This window comes from Emys orbicularis, chromosome 7, assembly GCF_028017835.1.
Source record: "Emys orbicularis isolate rEmyOrb1 chromosome 7, rEmyOrb1.hap1, whole genome shotgun sequence".
In the NCBI taxonomy this organism is placed as follows: Eukaryota; Metazoa; Chordata; order Testudines; family Emydidae; genus Emys; species Emys orbicularis.
Genome location: NC_088689.1, coordinates 47,284,155 through 47,306,020, shown reverse-complemented (window position 1 = coordinate 47,306,020; position 21,866 = coordinate 47,284,155). Strand labels below are relative to the sequence as shown.

The following is a 21,866-nucleotide window of genomic DNA, read 5'->3' as shown; positions in this document are numbered from 1 at the left end:
ATTTCTTCCTAACCCCCCATCAATTAGTGGTTGGCTTATGCCCAGAAACATCAGGGTTTATATCATTTACTTTTCTTTAAAAAAAAGTTATTATCCTATCCTATCTAATGTAACTCTGGATGTTCTCATTATCTACTAAATGTCCAAACTCTTTTTGAAGCCTATTGAACTTTTAGCCTCAGAGATACCAAGTGCCATGGGTTAATTATGCACTGTGAGAAAGAGCATTTCTTGTTATCAGTTTTGAATTTGTTGTCTTTCAGTTTTATTGAATGTCTCAGGTAACTCAGGCCATGTGCAAAAATCCTGAATTATACCCCAAATAATCCAGCAAATAAGACAATATGGATGTGGCTGCAGAAAAGTTGTAAAAAAACAAAACAAACCACAAACTTTGCTGTTTTACAGTACCAGTCCAAAGAAACTGTGTAAGCAAATAAAAACATGAAATTCTTGTGATCATGAAGTGTACAAGATTAGACATTGGCTGTTAAAATGAGCTGGAGAGCTCGGTAATTAATAGAAAAGAGATTTCTATTGGTGCACTCCAATTTACATGAAGAAAAAAAAAGAGACTCTGGGACAATGCACAGTTACTGACAGATCCATTATGAAGAGATTAATCCTACTGTAGGAGTAGTTGCCTGAACTAACTCCATAATTTCAGTCAGAAAGAAATATGTATGTATAGCTCCTAAGATTTGAGCACTGCCCTAAAACTTAATCTTTGTCGGATGCCCAAAATGAACTACCCAGGGGAATAAATTTCACCCACTATGCAAAATAATGTTTCTAGGAGATAAGTTACCTGAATCCAGTGTATAGTTTGACACCAGTAAATTGCAAGCTCTGGAAAATGTGTCCAGATTTAATAAGAAAACAATATTCACAGCCTCTACTATATATGATCAACTGTTCAGGCAAATATGATTGTAAAGCCTACAGCATTTAAGACTCTTTTCATTTGTAAAATAAATAAATAAAATATGAGTGGTTACAGTGAGCCAGAAGGCTCAGAGGATTAGTAATGTGTTGTGAAGTCTTTTAGCTTTAGGTCACTGGTTAGAATTCTGTGTAAGTCAATAATAACTAAAAGTTGTTACCATCTACACGCTTTTTGACAGCCCACAATGTGAACTAAGTCAGATTCTTAGTGGACATATCTCCATTCAAGAAAAACCACCACCACCAGAATCAGAACTAATTGAGACCCTAGTAGAAAGTCTTGGTAGGGAGGCGAAGAATTGAAGGGCATAAAAAACAAACTACCATTTAGCTCCCCAAAATTACATTGGCTGGATCACAAAGATAGGCAGTCCTAGAGCTATGCCAATAACTGATTTTTTGTTTTTTGTTTTTTGTAAGTTCTGAAAAATTGAAAAGAGAGTTCATTTTCGGTTGATTTGAAACAATATTTTTAATTTGTCTTTGGTGAGTCAAAATGTAGAAAAATAATGTTTTGAGATGAATGAAATGTTTCATTTTCATTTCAAGCTTTTACAAACTTTTTAAATAAAACTGAAGGAAATTTCAAAATGACAAGTTTCAAATGGAAAAATTAAAATGTTTCATTTCAAAAATGTAGAAACAATGTTTTTTTTTTATTTTAATGGTTTTTTTTTCAACCATAACAATGACAAAAAGTTGACATGAATTCAGAAAATGTTATTGTGGATCCAAATCTGCATTTTCCGCCAAAAAAAATGTGGCCAAAAATTTTTACCCAGATCAAGTCAGTCCTGATCTAGTTTTAAGGTGCATAACAACCAAACAGGGCTAGAAATAATTCTCCCATTCTAAAGTTATGACACTTTTGTTTCTTCTCATAGTAAAACACAAGATATTGGACCTTAAATTTACTACATTAAGTATAGAAAACTATTGTAAATAATTTTTAGGTTTTTCTAAACATTAGTTAATTGTTTTTCTCCACCTCTGAGGACTGTACAATTGGACTCATGGTAGAAAGGCAGCATGGCTTAATAAGTGAAAGAAATAAAAATGTACCTATAAAAATGTTTGAAAGTCAAACATTTCCCAAATAGTTTTTCTGTAAAATATATGGAATATACAGAATACTTGGTGGTGTGGTATAAAGGTTTTACTGGCATGAACTTGGAATGGTCTCATTACTCACAAGTGAGCTATTTAGGTCATCCCAAGTGACTTTCAGTAAAGCCTTTAACCACACCAAACCATCATATATTCTCTACATGCCACATATTTTACAGAAAGACTATTTCAGAAATATTTGAGAGAGTTTTTCAAAATTTTATTGATACTATTTTTCATTATTTCTCTAAAGGCAAACTAACTTAGTATCATAAGCCTAAATGTAGATGCCTTGGAGGGTGAAGGGGAGAGGGAAATGACATTTATTTAAGAAATCGCTGAATAAAATATACTCTGAAAAAGGTTTTCTATACATTATAATGTCACGCTTCAGATCCATTCAGCACATTGGATAACACATGAGGACTAAAAGACTGTAATCACTGGAAGAGGAAGGGAAGATTCCTAGCTTTCTAATGGTCACCGGTAGAATGATAGAAGCTTTGTAACTGGATCCAGCCTCAAGTTCTCTTGTAGGTCTGAGGAATACTGGATGACCCCACTAGCACTGGATTTTGTCCAGGCACCCCATATTTGTCCTGACATAAATATCAGCCTTCAGGCTGATCTAATTTATTCTGTCAACAGACCTCAGCAACCATTCCAACAGCTGGGATCAGCTGGGCATAAAGATTCACTGGTCCAAGTTCCCTTTTTCATAGCCAAAGGACACACTATAATAGCTCTGTGCCACTCAAAGATTATTCTGTCCAAGTATTTTTAGTAATGGGTTTAAGAGCAGCTTTAATTAACATGCATTCCGAGTCACCTGTGCCCCATGAGATATTGTTGAGTAAGGAAATTTATAAACATGACTATTTCCAATTTAAGAATTCCTTCTTTTTTCTGTGAACAGTTTATAGGATATGTATTTTCTTAGTTTACATCAATATTTTTCAATATAGAAATAATAAATTGCTATTACGTTGAGCTAGTCAAACAGTTTTTCAGAAAATAATACATTTTTCAACCAATTGTAATACCATCTTTAACTTTTTGGAGTTTAGAAATTGAAGGTTTAGGTAAGTTATAAAAAAAAACATTTATATTTGTACAACTCTCCTATAATATTTTACCCTCAGCAATCAAATTGAGAAACTGCTAAATTTTGACAGTTTATCTGTTAAAATTTCCCATCTATTCCATCAAAGATGCATCCAAAATATGTCCCTGTCTATTTAGGAGTATTATGACAGTATTACTGCTGAAGTGCTGCACAAGTAATAAGAATGCATTTTCCCTTCCAGACTTGAGTAGAATGAGATTACCATTGCATTCTCACTGTTTTTCCTCATGAGACATTTCACGCATGCTGAAGGCTATAAATTATGATTATATTCATAGCCAAGTCCAGTATTGATGCATTTTACACCTTGCTGACATTATGCTCGCTCTAAGGTGCAACAGTAAGTCAATCATACCTCATCCAGATGAATTGCAACCCTGAGCAAAGCTTTGGATTTGATTTTATTAAATAAAAGGCCCCTTCTGATGACATATTCCCTATATTTGATTTACTAGTAGCATCTTAGGTATAATAATGAATAAAAATATGCTCGACTTTAATATTCAGATATTCGCATACCTTTAGTATTTCCAGATTATCTTTTCAAAAACTGATCAATGTGCTACTTTGTTTATTTGGTTTTTAATCCAAGAATATAGAACAAAGAGTTTGGCTGCTTTTTAACAATGTTATCCAGGAATTCATTTTAATACAAAAAAATTTCCAAACAATTGTCCATTCAGCTTTTTCCAAACACATCTATTAAGCCATCAGAACAGTAATAAGGGGCCACAGCCAAAAAACACCACCAAAATTTAAAAAAAAATAAAAGAGCAAAAAACCCCAAGAAAATTTAGAGCAAAGGCTAAAGCTCAAGGTAGGCATTGTCTTAAATTTGCCATAGTGTATAAACAAATAAGCACAATGGTGTGACTGAAGGAGGATATATCAGCCTAATATCTAGCTTTGAATTTAGCTATGACTCTCAATTTTAAGGCTTTTTTTTCTTTGTATGTGTGGTTTTATGTTTTCTTGGTTTCTGTGCTGCCTGTATATTGACCACTGCAACTGGAATCAGAGGACGCCTGTTTCACGGAAGGACTATTATTGAGGGGACACCAGGAAAACGGGGAATGCAGGGAATTAGGCTGGAAACAACACAGTCACATGGACACAGCAGTCCAGAAGGTTTAATGAAGTTCACTTGTTCAGCTTAACCTCTGCTCAGCCTCTCTTTGCTAATCAAATGCTCCTGTATCAAGTAATTCTTTTTCAAAATAAATGTTAAAATATGGTGGAGTAACAGCCCATTAGGAATCATTGAGCAAGATTCTGATCCCAATTGTACCAGTGCAAATGTGGAGTAACTGCACTGCAATGAATAGGGTTACTCCATAGTTACTCTGGTGTGATTAGAATCTGGTCTACTACATTCTACTTTGAAAACACCAATGGCAAAGAGACCACTCTAATTTATTTGTTCTATTCTGGATATTTGGTTAAGTGACAAAGTTTGACACATTTAGTCATGTTATGCAGCATCTTGCTCCACAAGTGATCCCATTAACCTCAGTGGAACTACTCATGGAGTAAGTTACTGTTCAATGTGAGTTAATGGTGCCAGAATCTGGCCCTAGACCAGGGATCGGCAACCTTTGGCAGTGGGAGCTGCGATCTGCCGAACCTGCGGATGCTGCAGGTAAACAAACCATCCTGGCCCGCCATCGGATTTCCCTGATGGGCCATGTGCCAAAGGTTGCCGATCCCTGCCCTAGACAATCATGTAGGGTACACATATTTGACGTATTACTTACCAGCCATTCTTGACTTGCAGCACCATATTTTAAACTTGAATTATACAAATACTTACTGCCAAGCACTGTGTTTATATATATAGATGTGGGGGAAGGGGGAAACATGCAGACCATATTTGTCTAAAACTACTTTAAAACATAGTGATAAAATGTTGGCGACCTACTTGTAATTTATTAAAAGTGGCTGTGATAAAAGTAATGTCAGATACACAGTGGCAAAATATTAAAAGTTTAAGTCAGTTATAAACAGGAAAGGTTAATTTTCCTAGCCATAAAGAAGGGAGGTTGATCAAAACCCCTTCATGACACTTCCAAGCAGTGACATCCCCAAGGCTGACAAAATGAAGCAAGAGGTGACAGCTGGAGAGAAAGGCCTGGAGGCAATCCATCACCCACTCTCTTCTAACCTATATGGATTTTGTTGGAGGCCTTCTCCCTGCTCCATTTTTCTCCTGTCCATGGGACATGCTGGGGCCTCCATTGAACACAGAGGTAGTGCTAATTCTACATGTCACTTTCCGGTTATTGCAAGAGCTGAGTAGAATTTTTTTTTCTGCTGAAAATTTTGACTTTTGCTGAAAACCAAAAATCTGCAACCCCATTTTTTTTTGTCCAAAAATTGCTAAAAAACAAACAAATTTCAAGTTACTGTTTTTCTGATGAAAAAAATAAAAATGTTCAAGGAAACAGACATTCTGAAAACTTTTATTTAGTTGAAACCCCATTTTTCATTGAAACGAATGTTGACAGAACATTTTTGAGTACCCCTAGTTATTGCTGATCAGTAATGTACCTCCGTTGTGCCTCTCTCTGCTTCAACCAGCAACACACCATTACAGCTGAGAGACAAACATGCTCAGCTCCTCAAAGGAGCCTGACTCCGATTGATTCCAATGGGAATTAGAGCTTCTCAATATCTTTAAAGTTCTGGCCCTCAGTTCATGCCTCCTTTTCCTCCCTGCTGTCTCTGTTTCTTCTCCAGCTCTATTGCACTGAGGGGTACAGCAGGGACCAGGGAATTTATAAGAAGAAAGTGAGAGGGAAAGAAGAAGAGATAGAGCCCTGAGCAGACAGCTGGAGCTATCCTTCAGAGAAGCTCTAATACCCAGGAGAAGGAATTGAGGGGGAAACTCTGCCTCTTTCCTGACCTGAATAACAGCGACATTAGGACAAATGTATGAATGTCAGTCAGTATCAGTGACACCTGGCAAATATGGGACTGCATCTAGCTGCCTAGAGCTTTGCTATCCACATCTCTAAGCCTTAGGATTCTCCGATGGAACTACTAAACTGGATCAGAAGTGGCTCTCTCCTACACATCATTCGAAGTGCCCAGCAACTCTTCCAGAACCCCCTCCTGTGCTACAAATGGGCAGCTCCAGGCACGCGCGCACCAAGCGCGTGCCTGGGGGCGGCAAGCCGCGGGGGGCGACCTGCCGGTCACCATGAGGGCGGCCCCCAGGCTGCCTTCGGCGGCATGCCTGCGTGAGGTCCGCAGGTCCCGCGGCTTCGGCGGCTATTCGGCGGCGGGTACGCCAAAGGGGCGGGACCGGCGGACCTCCCGCAGGCGTGCCACCGAAGGCTGCCTCACTGCTGTGCTTGGGGCGGCAAAATACATAGAGCCGCCCCTGGCTACAAAGGATGTAGGAGTCCTCCTTCTTACACCAGCTATTTTTACTGGTTTTCAGCAATACCACTTAGGGTAACCAGATGTCCCTATTTTATAGGGACAGTCCCGATTTTGGGGGCTTTTTCTTATATATGCGCCTATTACCCCCCCACCCCATCCCGATTTGCTGTCTGGTTGCCCTAATACCTAATTCACTGTGTATAATTTAGACACACAATTTACTGGGAGGAAAAAAAATCTACTATACATGATCAGCACATCAGTTTTAGAACTGTCACCAAGCAGTTTCCTCCAGGGCAAGCAATAGCACTTCTTCTGATTTACAACTATTTCCATCACAAATTTGACCTTTAAACCCCAGTTCTTCAGCAATGGCCTTCTTTTGAACAGGCCAACTATATTATACACCTCTATCTCAATATAACGCTGTCCTCGGGAGCCAAAAAATCTTACCGAATTATAGGTGAAACCGCGTTATATTGAACTTGCTTTGATCCACCAGAGTGCGCAGCCCCGCCCCCCCGGAGCACTGCTTTACCGCGTTATATCCAAATTCATGTTATATTGGGTCACATTATATTGAGGTAGAGGTGTATATGTATATAAAAAAACAGGAAAAGTGTATTTTCTCCCCCATCCCAACTTACTTTGCATTATTAAATAATTACGTGTTTTTCACTTTCATTTTTCAAAATAATTCGCCTTTGCTCACCACTTTTCCCTGGAAAAAGTTAACAGGCCAAGAGGGAGGGTAACAGCCAGGTTGGAGCACAGAACGGCCTTATGTTCAAGTCTTGAACCCTCTCCTGATCTAATTCTGGTACAGGTAGAAAATCTATCCTAATCTGGTGCAGATTAGATAAAAAAAACTTCACAGCATTAATCTGCAATTTTTATATTAAATGGAAAAAAATAGGCAGTGTGTCATTTTGTAAATGTAGATCTGCAGTGTTTCACCTCTGTCATCTACACTATATTGCATGTCTTCATTGCTGGGCTGACATACATTTGCTCCATCTAGTGGGAAGCTAATCTAGATATATGATTCATAATGAAAATACTGTTTAGAAGTTTAACACTTATAGTGACAAACTAAATCAGTTGACTTCTTTTAAATTTTTATCAGCAATTACATTAATGGAGAATACTACAGAAATTACAGTATATTTTCTTTTTTATACTCGCTCTTGAACTATTTAGAATACAAATTTATATTCTTAAATATGATTCAGAATTTTAAAAACAGCAGTCTAATTAAATCACCAAGAGCTTGTGTTCTCCATTAGCCTCATGTATATTAAAAATAACATCTTCACAGTCGTGGTGGTTGTTACCTCCAGAGCAACACAAAATCTCGTTTCCATTTTGAATTTTCAAAAGCTCATAATTGCTTTCTCCTTTTGGAACAACCTAAGTAAGCCTATATTTTTAAATTGTGTAGAGAATTTTCCATTGGGGCTAGGCTAATTTTCTTATCTGGTCATATATACAAAATACTCCTTCATAAAAGTAAATGAAATACATTTAAAAAAATCCTATACTAACTTAATCCAATCTATCCTTATTGTTTAATGCAGCAGAAAGGTATATGTTGCTGATTTTGTCTTTTTATTCTCAGCACCATGCTGAAAATAAACCGCCTTCTGCATGAATCTACAAGTGAAAGGTTTGTGAATAATCACACTGTTATGCAAAATAAATTATCAAAATGTGCAATGACTGCAACCTCTATTTTTAGAGATTTCTATACACAAAGAAATTGTGTTGAAAGTCATTTATGACTTTAAAAAGAATTAAAGAGCATCATTTAAAATTCTCCAGGTAAACCATTTCAGTGCAAACTCTACAAGTTCTCTACAAGGCCTCTCCCCACTTCCCCTTATGTTCCTCTTATTGAATTTTCAAATTACTTTTGTATAATCAAAATTTTATAGGCACTGCTGCTTCAGTAAGATAAACACAATCGTAAACAATAAAAACCTCGGAACTCTAGACTTAAACACCATTAGGGCTCAAAATATGGCCCCAATTCTGCAATAAGATCAGTGCAAATGGACCCTTACATCCATGAGCAGCCCCATGGAAGTCAATCGGGTTCCACAGGGGTCCAAGGATCTGCCTGGCTGAATCCAATTATAGGTTCAGGGTCTATGTTTCTAGTGGCTCCTCTGATCATTTCTTCATTGGACCTTCTTATCTGCTTCTATTTGCAAAAAACAGGGGACCCTTTGACAAAGGGCCTCTGTGCCACATATATGTTAATAATTATTAGAGAGAGCAACATAGCAGGCTAGAGCCAAACTATTTTCCCTTCTAAGGTATGCTCTGGGTCAGTCACATTTCCCTTAAATAGAGCAAAGATACTTCACACCCAGCAGTGGTCCCCTGTAGAAATGCTGCTGTGCTAAAAAAAAAACCTGTCTTTGTTGCAGTTAGTGAAAAAACATTAAAAACAGAATTAACTATTGCTCCTCCCAAATCATTGGTGAAAAAAATGAAACCAGGCAAGCACTAACCGATTAGGTCCCCAGTTGTGCATTAAAATGTGAATTCATGAAAAAAAAAAATCTCCTTGAGAAATATACAAACTTTCGGTCAAAATTAGCCTGGCAGTCGCAAACTCCCCCACAACTATAACATTTTGTTATATCTATATACTATCTAGTTAAATTCTCAACAAGACGAGTTTTCCATGCATGGGTAACACCCACTGGTATCCTTCCCTCATAATCCTACCCTCAACATTTTCTAATTATTGTTGAGGTACAGACCTCTCCGTTTTAGCACATGTTCTTCCCGCAAACTAACTGAAGAAACATTTGCTAATCCTGTATTATTTAGCCTTTTATTATAACTTTATAATTATAGACAGAAATATTTCACTCCTAATTTTTAATGATCAGGAGGGTCCAAGTCATTCAACATGAATCCACTCCCACTTTGTCATTCTGTAACCAATAATTATTTAACTGAGTACTCCATGTCAACTGCCAGTTCAGGTGGAACTAAACACTCTATTAAGCACATCACTGGGCAAACCAACATTCATGTCACAAATCCGTAACTTGGCTCTGACACAAGAGGCTGATAAGCTTTTATTATCAAAGTAGATTTTCCACATAAAATAATATTTCAAACAGATGAAATCTTAAATTTTCCCATTACAGTCTTTGCTATTTCTGTATGTCACAGGGACCTCTTGAGTGGTGAATCTAGCTATAATAAAACAAAGTCAACCAAACAAAGGCTTGATGGTTAATTAAAAGTTTTATTCATCCATCCCCAAACTGGAAAGCATATAACCAAAGCCTTAAAAAAACCCAAACAGCTCGCACAGGCAGGGGTTTCAGTATGCCATCTTTTCCCTGGTTTAATCACAGCACATGAGGTTTAACTGATTACAGCTCCAGGACTGTATACTGTTCTCAACTTCCTGGTCAGACTATTCTGATTTTAGTTCATAAGGTAGCAATTCTAGTTCATAAACTTCAGCCTTACCAGCACACATAAAGCTCCCATTTTTTCATAATGAAAGAATAATGTACTACAATTATATTAATTCAGTTATACTTAAAAGAATGTACCAAAGTTACTATAATTACTGTAATTCATAAAATTGATTCAATTTTATTTGTGATTTTTTTCACTAGCTGATTTTGGATGGTTTCAAATCCTGAAATTTCAGGAAACATGAAATGTCAAAGTTTCTTCCCTTCCCCTTCCATCTCCCTGACATATCATCTTGGGTAATTCACTTCTGGGGTGCACTTTCTCCTTTGCAAAATTGTTCACTAAGTGCCATGCCAGACATCCTTGGAAGTTTGAGATGGTGAGTGAGGGGAGGAGTAGAGAGATCGAACACAAAAGTGTTATATGGAGAGAGAGAGAGAGTGCACGCAGACAGAAATAGACAAAAAGACAGGAGAATGAATAGCAGTGTGGTAAGCAGACAAGCATGATCCCTAGGATATTGTGACAATTTGGGGAATCTATATATATCTATATATAATTTATGAATCCTGTTGGAAATTGTGACTTGTCTGTATGTCTAAGTCCTTAGCTGTATTCTTCCCTCATACTCATTGGGTAGGGAGATAAGGAGAGGTGCCTGAGTCTGTCTCTGAGTAGGACTGTCATTAAAGACCATCAACAACTGAATAGATCTTGCCTGAACAGAATAATGGGATGGATGCATCCTAAGATAAACCAGTTTTCTTCAGCTAGTCTGCAGAGAGATAGGGTTTTAAGGAGTAGAAAATTCCCAGAAGGGGACAAAGATACAGAGATGCAAGAGCATGGGTTTAATAAAAACACACAGTGAGAAGTTGAGGAGGGACTCAGAAATGGACAAAAAAGGGGGCAGGTTTTTTGAGCAAGATGGAACATTTTTGATTGCTGGACCAATTGGAGATGACAAACACTGACTGCAGGGGTCAGAGAAGGGCCCTGTGCTGGAGAATCATAGAATATCAGGGTTGGAAGGGACCTCAGGAGGTCATCTAGTCCAACCCCTGCTCAAAGCAGGACCAGTCCCCTGTTAGCCCCTCTCCAATTAAGGGTCTGGCATGGGAGACTAAATCATTCCAGCCAGGGCTTTGTCAAGCCTGACCTTAAAAACCTCTAAGGAAGGAGATTCCACCACCTCCCTAGGTAACCCATTCCAGTGCTTCACCACCCTCCTAGTGAAAAAGTTTTTCCTAATATCCAACCTAAACCTCCCACACTGCAACTTGAGACCATTGCTCCTTGTTCAGTCTTCTGGTACCACTTAGAACAGTCTAGATCAGGGCTGGCAACCTGCGGCACACGAGCTGATTTTCAGCAGCACTCACACTGCCCGGGTCCTGGCCACCGGTCCGGGGGGCTCTGCATTTTAATTTAATTTTAAATGAAGCTTCTTAAACATTTTAAAAATCTTATTTACTTTACATACAACAATAGTTTAGTTATATATTATAGACTTATAGAAAGAGACCTTCTAAAAACGTTAAAATTACTGGCATGCGAAACCTTAAATTAGAGTGAATAAATGAAGACTCGGCACGTCACTTCTGAAAGGTTGCCGACCCCTAGTCTAGATCCATCCCCTTTGGAACCCTCTTTCAAGTAGTTGAAAGCAGCTATCCCCCCTCATTCTTCTTTTCTCCAGACTAAATAAGCCCAGTTCCCTCAGCCTCTCCTCGTAAATCATATGCTCCAGCCCCCTAATCATTTTTGTTGCTCGCTGCTGGACTCTTTCCAATTTTTCCACATCCTTCTTGTAGTGTGGGGCTGAAACCTGGACACAGTACTCCAGATGAGGCCTCACCAATGCCGAATAGAGGGGAATGATCACGTCCCTCGATCTGCTGGCAATGCTCCTACTTATACAGCCCAAAATGCTGTTAGCCTTCTTGGCAAAAAGGGCACACTGTTGACTCATATCCAGCTTCTCGTCCACTGTAACCCCTAGGTCCTTTTCTGCAGAACTGCTGCCTAGCCACTCGGTCCCCAGTCTGTAGCAGTGCTTGGGATTCTGACGTCCTAAGTGCAGGACTCTGCACTTGTCCTTGTTCAGCCTCATCAGATTTCTTTTGGCCAAATCCTCTAATTTGTCTAGGTCCCTCTATATCCTATCCCTACCCTCCAGCATATCTACCACTCCTCCCAGTTTAGTGTCATCTGCAAACTTGCTGAGGGTGCAATCCACGCCATCCTCCAGATCATTAATGAAGATATTGAACAAAACTGGCCCCAGGACCGACCCTTGGGGCACTCCGCTTGATACCGGCTGCCAACTAGACATGGAGCCATTGATCACTACCCATTGAGCCCAATGATCTAGCCAGCTTTCGCTCCACCTTGTAGTCCATTCATCCAGCCCATACTTCTTTAACTTGCTGGCAAGAATACTGTGGGAGACCATATCAAAAGCTTTGCTAAAGTCAAGGAATAACATGTCCACTGCTTTCCCCTCACCCACAGACCCAGTTATCTCATCATAGAAGGCACTTAGGTTAGTCAGGCATGACTTGCCCTTGGTGAATCCATGCTGACTGTTCCTGATCACTTTACTCTCCTCTAAGTGCTTCAGAATTGATTCCTTGAGGACCTGCTCCATGATTTTTCCAGGGCCTGAGGTGAGGCTGATTGGCCTGTAGTTCCCCAGATCCTCCTCCTTCCCTTTTTTAAAGATGGACACTACATTAGCCTTTTTCCAGTCATCCGAGACCTCCCCCGATCACCATGAGTTTTCAAAGATAATGGCCAATGGCTGTGCAATCACATCCGCCAACTCCTTTAGCACCCTCGATGCAATGCATCCGGACCCATGGACTGGTGCTCGTCCAGCTTTTCTAAATAGTCCTGAACCACTTCTTTCTCCACAGAGGGCTGGTCACCTCCTCCCCATAATGTGCTGCCCAGTGCAGTAGTCTGGGAGCTGACCTTGTTCGTGAAGACAGAGGCAAAAAAAGCATTGAGTACATTAGGTTTTTCCACATCCTCTGTCACTATGTTGCCTCCCCCATTCAGTAAAGGGCCCACACTTTCCCTGACCTTCTTCTTGTTGCTAACATACCTGTAGAAACCCTTCTTGTTACTCTTAACATCCCTTGCTAGCTGCAACTCCAGTTGTGCTTTGCCTTCCTGATTTCACTCCTGCATGCCTGAGCAATATTTTTATACTCCTCCCTGGTCATTTGTCCAATCTTCCACTTCTTGTAAGCTTCTTTTTTGTGTTTAAGGTCAGAAAGGATTTCACTGTTAAGCCAAGCTGGTCGCCTGCCATATTTACTATTCTTTCTACACCTCGGGATGGTTTGTTCCTGCAACTTCAATACGGATTCTTTAAAATTCAGCCAGGGTAGAGTCGGGAGCTGGATTGGAACCCTGAAAGGACACTGATCTAAATCCCAAAGAATGCTCAAGAGTGGTGAGGAAACTGAGGCAGGGAATGGTGTACAGGTGTTTATTGTTTTTCCTGAATCTGTATAATAACTCTTGTACTATCTAAAGTAGACAGTGATTATTTTAGAAATCTCTCTCCAAAATCTATATCTATTTGCCTTCACTATCATGTGTCCCTGAAGTGGTAAACCAGAGTGCCCACAACATTAGAGCTGGTTGGAAATTTTCTGACTGATATAACACCAGAAGTTGGACACAAGCTTCATAGATTGACTAATGCAATTTCTAGCATGATGGCAAGATATCTCAGTAGAGGAGCTAATGAAAGCCAGTAGCATACTACTGAACCCAACTGAAGTCCTCATTCAGCAAGGTACTTAAGGATGTATTAATTTTAAGCAGGTGAGTAGTCCCACGGACCTCCCTGAGACCTCACATCCTCTGTAGTCTTTTGCCAAAGGCAGCTTTACAATAGGACCTGTGGGAGTGCAGAATAGCTTATGCTTCTCTGGTAAAACAGGCATGAAACCCGATCTACCCTCTGATTCCCATAAGTAACATTGATAGGGCAATGTGAGTGAAGCTTGTGCCTACTGCCATTGTTATTCTGTGTGTAAACAGAGAACTTCACAGTCTTTAATTCTGTCATGAACACTGATTTTTTTTAAAAAAAATCTGAAACTAAGAAAATATCACTCAGCAGGACAGCAACAGGGATTTGTGCTACAAACTGGGTGAACCTGCATTTTAAATCAAACTATGTACAGTCTGAGAGACATCATGCAATGCTTTTATTTGTGTGGAATTGTGAAGGACACACTGGAGAGCCTCATCTGTAATTCAGTCAATCAAATGGTCAGTGCTAGTACTGATTCCATAGAAAATTGTATCTCCTGTATTTTTGTAGCTTAATACATGACATGGGTCAATGCAATGGCATTTATCAGAAAGAATGAGATAATTCAAGCCAATGAAATAGCAAGTTGAAGGAAGAATATAACATAAAACATCTGAAAACTTGATATGGACCATTTTGTTTGAGTTGTTTAAATACAATTACACATAAATGGAATGGAAGCAAATATACATTATGCGACTTTGTAAGCATTGCTTTCTATCATTACTTTGTAAAAGTAAAAATAAATTGTTACACAAAATCAAATAGTACATTGCTAGAGAACACATGCCGTTAGCCTGAGAGTACTATTTCAATGGCATTTTCCTTCTGAGGTATGCATGTGTTCTTTTTCTACAAAGACCATAAATTTAAATACAAATTAGAGCTATATAGGAATTACATTGTAATTCTAATTAGATAATGCAAGTCCTGTCAAATAGATGCAAAACCAGACAATAATCATTATGCTTGTTTTTCATTATTGTAGCATATTGTTAATTTCCTCTAGGAAATATTATTGCTTGAAATTACAGAATGGAATTTACCGTGCTTTGGGTAAACTAAAAATACACACTCTCTTATAGCTGGGAACAGAATAGAAAAATAACTGGTAATAAATTACTGATCCATATAGTAAACTCACTATTGACAACTTGAAGAGTGATTGTGCAAATAGCATTTGCATTCATGCAAAAGAGTGTGCAATGTTTTTGTCAGATTTGAATGCAGATCAGAGACCCAGTAAAGTATGAAATAATTCAGTCACACACCACTTTAAGAAAAACATAGATTTGATTGAAAATCATCTTTTCTTACTTTTACAGAATTACCTGTATGCAAAATACATATTCATTCAGCATCATTATTAATAGCTTATTCTGTATTTATTTAATGTCATACATAAACATATATTACAGCAAATTACATACAACAGATACCTGGATAACCTAGGTATCTTGGTCAAGCTGCACTGAATGAGGCAGGGGTACCGTGGAAAAAACAGTATATGTCCATTTAATTAAAGACTTTCTAATAATGCATATGCACAAAAGGGCTAAATAAAGACTGCACAGGAACCTTAATTTTGGCATTTCCTAACTTTTGAGGGCTTGACTTCTGCAACCTTAATGTTCTTTTCATATAGGATTTTTTAAATGTAATTTAACTATAGACTGAGACAAGATGAACACGGACAGAAGTGAAGTCAAATGTGAAAAGTAAAGTGGTTCTGGGGAACGATTTAAGGGAGATGAGTGAAGATACCTGCTGCATTAGAAAAGGGATCTGGTTCCAAATGCAGGGAAAAGCATGAAAAAATGCATGAAAGTCAAAATGGTAGGAGAAGAAAAAAGAAATAGTGTGTGAAGAGTGGGCAAAGCACAATATGAGGAACAAATGGAGATGGGATACGGTCAAGATGGTGGGTGTGCTGAACTTTACAATAATTAGAAATTTGAACTTTATGCAGAAGTCTCCAGGGAGCCAATGAAAGGGGTAGAGTACGTGGAGGGGCAGGGGGCATAACCAGAGTGGAAGGGAAGGATGATTATCTTAATGGCCAAACATGAATAGATAGAAGAAAGGGAAAATCAATAAAGAGGAGGCAGGAGGAGTTAACAGTATTTCAAGGGAGAAATAGACGGCATGAACCAGAATTTTGGCATTGAGGATGGAGACTAGTTTAGAAATATTACAGAGTAAGAAGTAAGAAGGTCTACTTAGTGTCTGGATGTAAGGAGTGAAGGAAAGGGAGGAGTCAAAGACACCCCCAGGTTCGAAGCTTTTATAATGAGTTCTCAATGATGATGGAGAAAGGAGAGAGTTAAGGGGAGTTAGGAGGAAAGCTGAGTTTAGGGAAGCAGTGAGACCTCCATGAGCAAACATTAAAGGGAAGAAAAGATGTGAACCTGAGCAGAAGGGCATGGAAGGAGCAAGTGTTGAGATTCTACCCATCAGACTCCATTTCACTAAGAAAGTATGTTTCTTCCCAAGAATTTATACTGTATTTTGATGACTAAGATGTTTTCTGACTACATGAAGTGTCACCCACACTCCCACCAACTCATGTCTCCTCCTTGGTATTTGGGCTTCTCCCCTGTCCTGCAGCCACTTGCAAGACACCTTAATGGGAGAGGACAGTTCTGTCCATGCCCCATTGGACAGATCATGCATAGAGGTCGGGCCCCCAAAATCCTTACCCTTTCAGCACCTCTCTAGGGGCTGAAGGATTCTCTCCCTCTTTTGAGGCAATGTGTGTGAAATAACTCAATACAACAGTAGTCTTCTTAAAAACAAAAATCAGAAAATGATAGTGAAACAAAAGAAACAGTTTGTATAAGATATTTCTTCTGAATGCTCTGCAAAGCCCAGTAAGATAGGTATGCCTCAGTTACCAAGAAGAAAAGAAAATCTCTACACCTCTAAAAATCATCTCAATGATCTGATCATTTTCTAATCAAACCTTGCAGTCTTTCCCTGCTGTATCTTCCCTAGCCCTCACCCTCACCCTATCTACTTATCAAGTCCCAGGTGTTAGAGGTCATTAGTGTATCAGTGTGATGATAAGTAGTATATAAAGATCCAAAACAGATTTGAACTAAAAGAGGAGGTATTTTATTCTGGTACCTGTTCAGCTAGACCAGGGGTGGGCAACCTTTCAGAAGTGGTGTGCCGAATCTACATTTATTCACTCTAATTTAAGGTTTCGCATGCCAGTAATACATTTTAACATTTTTAGAAGGACTCTTTCTATAAGTCTATAATATATAACTAAACTATTTTGTATGTAAAGTAAATAATGTTTTTAAAATGTTTAAGAATCTTCATTTAAAATTAAATTAAAATGCAGAGCCCCCCGGACCGGTGGCCAGGACCCGGGCAGTATGAGGTTGCCTACCCCTGAGCTAGACAAATAATCTGCATCCATCTGTAAAAACTGAGTTACTACAGAGAATTCTTTCCCAGGTATCTTGCCTGCATGCTCACAGTCTAACTGATCATCATATTGGGGTCAGGAAGGAATTTCCCCACGGGTCAGATTGGCAGAGACCCTGGGGGGTTTCGCCTTCCTCTGTAGCATGCGGCCCGGGTCACTTGAGGTTTAAACTAGTGACTTCAGTAACACAGCCAGAGGTTAGGGGTCTAATACAGGAGTGGGTGAGTGAAGTTCTGTGGCCTGCAATGTGCAGGAGGTCAGACTAGAAGATCATGGTGGCCCCTTCTGACCTTAAAGTCTATGAGTCTATGAACTTCCTCACTCTCACCCCCCCAACCCAGTGGAGCATGCTCAAGACAGTCTTAGGGCTTCTAACAGTAAATAGATCAGGAGTACTTGTGGCACCTCAGAGACTAACACATTTATTGAGCATAAGCTTTTGTGGGCTACAGCCCACTTCATTGGATGCATAGAATGGAACATACAGAGAACATGAAAAGATGGGAGTTCCCCTACCAACTCTAAGAGGCTAATTAATTAAGATGAGCTGTTGTCAGCAGGAGAAAAAAACTTTTGTAGTGATAATCAAGATAGCCCATTTAAGACAGTTTGACAAGAAGGTGTAAGGATACTTAACGTGGGGAAATACATTCAATGTGTGTAATGGCTCAGCCATTCCCAGTCTTTATTTAAGCCTAAGTTGATAGTATCTAGTTTGCATATTAATTCAAGTTCAGCAGTTTCTCGTTGGAGTCTGTTTTTGAAGCTTTTCTGTTGCAAAATTGCCACCTTTAATCCGTTACTGAGTGGCCAGAGAAGTTGAAGTGTTCTCCTACTGGTTTTTGAATGTTATGATTCCTGATGTCAGATTTGTATCCATTTATTCTTTTGCGTAGAGAGTGTCCGGTTTGGCCAATGTACATGGCAGAGGGGCATTGCTGGCACATGATGGCATATATCACATTGTTAGATGTGCAGGTGAACGAGCCCCTGATGGCGTGGCTGATGTGATTAGGTCCTATGATGGTCCATCATCCAAGGTGCCACAAATACTCCTGTTCTTTTTGCGGATACAGACTAACACGGCTGCTACTCTGAAACCTAACAGTATATAGCTATTCTCACATTGGCCACCAAGAGGCAATAAATATAACAAAAACATCTACAACATTACACTCCTCCATCTTTCAATTATTGGTAATAATAAACTTAAAAACATGATTATAACAACAAAACAAAACATCCTAACTAAGAGGTTGGGGTAGATTATCCTAATCCTCAGGCCATCACAGAAAGTTATTCTGCCCTCTCTCATTAATTTGGGAAATCTTCTAGAACTGCTCAGCTCTAAACACCTGTGTTCCTTGATCAGTAGCAGATGCAGAAGAGCTTTTCTGATAAACGTCTCTGTAGGCTTGACTTCCAAATCTGCTATACAGTTGGTACAGGGTCCTCAGCAATTCCACTATTTCTGGATATAGCAATTGGGTAAACTAATGATTCCGCAACACCTGCTACATCAACATCCAACTGAGAATTCTCTACAGATAACTCCTCATGGTACTATAGATGAACCTGTTTGTGATGTCTATGAATGAGCCTCTCATCTGGTAACTCAATAATGCGAGAAAGTGGTCACATCAATGTTACATTGCAATTTGATCACCAGTGAGGGCCATTGAGGAAATTAAGATCATATACTGCATTACCTACTTCTAAAGTTCATAGTCATGCCTGTAAGTCACAATATAACTTTGGTGCTGCCTGATTTTCCCTCTCTTTATCAGCTTCATCAGGGTGTAAAGAGTCCACATGAGTTCTTAGTTTCCTTACCATTAGAGTCCTGCAGTTGACTTTCCTGTTGTGGCTTGTGGTGTTATGCGATACTGGAAAAGAAGCCTGGCCAGCTTGGCTTCTATGTTACTATATGCCACCTTCTTCATTCCCTCTTTTATGGTTTGAACAGCCCACTCTGCGAGGCCATTTGAAGAAGGGTAAAGGTGGTATGTTACAGTTCTCATGAGTTTGAGGCTGTTTTTTCCTGAAACACAGTACCAGTGAACTGGGTACTCCTGTCACTCCCCACTGTCTTATAAATGGAAAATATAAGTTGAAGTTTATCAATTGTAGTCTTGGCTGCAGAGGAAAGCATTATCATATGTGCCTCAATCCATTTTGAAGGAGCATCAATTATTATTAAAAATATTTTCCCCATAAATGGACCAGCATAGTCTACATGAAGCCTTACCACAGTCGCTGAGGCCACTCTCATAAATGCAAAATAACTTTAATTGGATCACAGTGGCTGGATTGGCAAACAACACACTCTTGCACAACAGTCTTGATCTCCCAATCCATTCCCAGACACCACACATTACTGTGACAGCCCCTTCGCATATACAATGCCAGGATGTACTTCATGTAACAGCTTTAGCACCACTTATCGTGCGGATATCCATGGGCCATTTCTGCGGATACCAGGGATGTGGGTACAAATTTTGGATCTGCGCAGGGCTCTGACAGTAAGAGCGGGTGGGCAGCTGTGAGGAACCACGGTGTGGATCCGCCACCTGTCCTGGTTGGGAGACCTGGTGGGCAGGGACAGAGGCCGGGGGCTGCTTGGGTCCCATGCCCAGGGCAGGTGGAGGGTCCGCTGCATCTCCCCACAGCTGCCCACCCGGCTCTTACCGTGGCCAGGCTGCGGCTCCGAGCCACCCCCTGGCTGGAGCTGGATTGGGGAGACTCGCGCTGGCAGCTGTGGGGAGCCTGGGTCCCTCCACATACACTGGGCGTGGGGGGGTTGGAGGAGAGCAGAGACACTGGGCGGGGTACTGTGGGGGTCAGGGACACTGGGCGGGGAGGCTGGGGGGCAGGGACAGGAGCCAGGGCAGGTGGAGGGTCCGCTGCATCTCCCCATGGCTGCCAGCGCGTCTCTCCTCACTGAGATCCAGGGGATGGGGGGGGTGCCTCGGAGCCTCAGTCTGCCCCTGGTGTAGAGCCCTGCAAATCCATGGATATCCGCAGATAATTTTTGCGGATTGCAGATCAGATGTGGATACACATTTGTGTATCCGCGCAGGGCTCTACAAACAGACCTTTCAGAGGTTTATGGACTGAATGTATAACCAAATACCTGCCACATAAGTAAGAGTAGAACTGGGGACCTTGATGCATAAGTCATAACCATCGGACATTCGGAGGACTTTTACCACTCCCAGCCTATATGGTGAGGCATCACAAGTCAGTACTAAGCGAAAAAGAGTCCTGTGGCACCTTATAGACTAACAGAAGTATTGGAGCATACGCTTTCGTGGGTGAATACCCACTTCGTCAGACGTTAGTCTATAAGGTGCCACAGAACTCTTTGTCGCTTTTTATAGATCCAGACTAACACGGCCACCCCTCTGATACAAGTCAGTACTAGTTCTTTCTGGCAAGCATAATAAACTAAAAGGTTTGATGACTTTCTTTGCTTCTGGGAATACTATTTTTTGTTTTTGATCTCACTGGAATGCTATCTCTTTCTGTAACAGTTTGTGTAATGGGGCTGAAACAGATATCAAGTTGGATAAAAATTTACCATAATAATTTTCCAGGCCTAAAAAGGATTTCAATTTGAACATAAGAACGGCAATACTGGGTCAGACCAAAGGTACATCTAGCCCAGTATCCTGTCTTCCAACAGCAGCCAGTGCCAGGTGCCCCAGAGGGAATGAATAGAACAGGTAATCATCAAGTGATCCATTCCCTGTCGCCCATACCCAGCTTCTGGCAAAAGCTGACTTTGGACACTGACTTTGGTGGTGGTGTCTCAGTAATGGCCCGTACCTTCTCTACTGGATGTAAAACAGTCAGATCAATTTTGTGTCCAAGGTAAATGACTTCAGCTGCCTGAAAAATACACTTCTCCCTTTTATGATACATATCTGCATTAGCCAATTTTTGCAATACCCAGTCCAAGTTTTGAAAGTGTTTTGACTCAGTCTCTCCTGTAATCAGGATATCATCAAGATATACACAGACAAGTGTGCTGCCTTGGAATAAATTGTCCATCGCCCTCTAAAAAATATCTGGAACAGCTGACACTCCAATTGGAGGTGTCTGTAACAAACAAACAAAAAAAACACATTGGGAGTCTTGATCAGTACATAGGGTTTAGATCTATTATCCATAAGGATTTGGAGGTGCACATCACTTAAATCAATTTTTGTGAAAGTTTCAGTCCTGGGCAGAAGATACATATCTAACTTGGCCACAGGCTTGACCATAACCTTGTAGTCGATGAATATTCTCATTCCACCATCTGATTTCAACACTGGGACAATAGAAGTAGCCTCATCTGAGAATTGGACAAACTCAGTAATACCAGCTGCCTGTAATTGGTCCAGTTCTTGGTCTTCCTTATGGTGCATGGCATAGGGCACTGGCCTTGGTTTAAAGAAACGTGGGTTAGAATCTGGATCCATGTAAATTCTGCCAGTGACCCCTTTCAGAGTAGCAAGACCTTCCCTGAACTGCTGTTTTTCAAGAATTGCTTCTACGCTTAGTGTATAGACATGGTTCATGTCTGCCCACTCAAGTTT

General features: G+C 40.1%; 1 protein-coding gene across 1 annotated transcript in view; it reads right to left on the bottom strand.

The window, feature by feature from the left end:
- Window positions 1-21,866, bottom strand: part of CTNNA3 (catenin alpha 3) — a 1,024,091-nt gene that overhangs the window by 111,115 nt on the left and 891,110 nt on the right. The gene's annotated exons all lie outside the window — the stretch shown is intronic.